The sequence below is a fragment of the Seriola lalandi genome, unplaced genomic scaffold (genome assembly GCF_002814215.2).
Source record: "Seriola lalandi dorsalis isolate HSWRI2012SDOR001 ecotype SW California unplaced genomic scaffold, Sedor1 jcf7180002054984, whole genome shotgun sequence".
Taxonomy (NCBI): Eukaryota; Metazoa; Chordata; class Actinopteri; order Carangiformes; family Carangidae; genus Seriola; species Seriola lalandi.
The window spans coordinates 94,232-95,601 of record NW_019525533.1 but is presented as its reverse complement, the minus strand read 5'-3'; the positions used below and the strand labels follow the sequence as shown (position 1 = coordinate 95,601).

At 39.7% G+C, this 1,370-nt stretch overlaps 1 protein-coding gene across 1 annotated transcript in view; it reads left to right on the top strand.

Moving 5' to 3' along the window:
• Window positions 1–1,370, top strand: part of LOC111647312 (uncharacterized) — a 72,467-nt gene that overhangs the window by 69,547 nt on the left and 1,550 nt on the right. The gene's annotated exons all lie outside the window — the stretch shown is intronic.

Sequence of the window (1,370 nt, the reverse complement as noted above, 5' to 3'; positions counted from 1 at the left end):
GCCTAGATTTTATTTTTGGTGTTATAAAATAGCGAGTTAGATTTTTCCAGCAGAACTCCCTCCATATTAATGAATATGTAGATGTACATTGTGTCTGGCACATGTGGTACCATTCCTCCTCTTGTATTTGGATCTTTAGTTCTGCTTCCCATTTTGCTTTTATATAGAGGGTTGATTCCCCCCTGCTCTCTCCCATAGCTCGGTAAAAGGCAGAGATGGGCCGAGACCCCTTCTGTTTGTATGAATCCATAATGACTCCAATCACCTTGTTTATAGTTGCAACTGGCCTTATCTCTTTTGTGTAATAATCTCTTAACTGCATGTATCTATAGAATTCTTTGTTTTCGAGGCCGTACTTTGTCTTTAGCTCTTGGAAGCTTAGAAGTTCCCCACCTTCTGAAACCGTACACATTGCTGTCATTCCCTTTTGTGTCCATTCTTTGAATACTGGATCGTGCGTCCCTGGTATAGATTTTGAATCGTACATGAACCACCTCAGTGTGCATATATTCCTCTTGAGTTTGTATTTTCTTATTACAACCCTCCATATTTCTAGTGTGAATGCGACTATTGGGTTCATAGCATGTCTCAAAGCACCTACCAGATGTTTATCCCCCACCAATATCTGGGTCTGATAACCCTGTGTTTCCCTTTCCATTTCCTGCCATTTAGACTCATAGTCAGGTCTACACCAACAGGCCAGAGGCCTGAGTTGAGCAGCATAAAAATATTCTTTAAGGTCAGGCAAGGCCATTCCACCCTTACTTTTAGGTAGTTGGAGGGTCGTGAATTTTATTCTTGGTTTTTTTCTATTCCAAATGAATCTAGAGATCATCTTGTCCCAGGCTATACATTTGTTTTGGGGGATATTAATTGGCAGAGCTTGAAATAAATATAACAATTTAGGTAGAATATTCATTTTGACCATCTGTATTCTAGCACTGAAGTCCAACGGAAGGGTAGACCACCTTTCAATGTCCCTTTGTATGTTTCTTTCAGTTTCACTATAGTTGTTTTCCAACATGTCGGTAAGTGTTTTAGTCAAAGTTACACCAAGATACTTCATTGTTTTAGAATTCCATTTCAAATTATATGCATCTCTTATTTGTCGGGATGATGAATAATTCAACGAGAGAATTTGAGTTTTTGATATTTTCAGTTTATATCCTGAGTAGTATTCATACGTTTCCAGTAGAGACATTAGGTGTGGGAAACATCTGTCCGGCTGTTCAAGGAAAATAATGACATCATCCGCAAAAAGGCCAATGATGTGTTCTGTCCCCCCTACACTGACACCCTGCAGTTCCTCACTCTGCCTTATTGCCTGCGCTAAAGGCTCAACATATAAAGCGAAGAGGGTAGGTGACAGA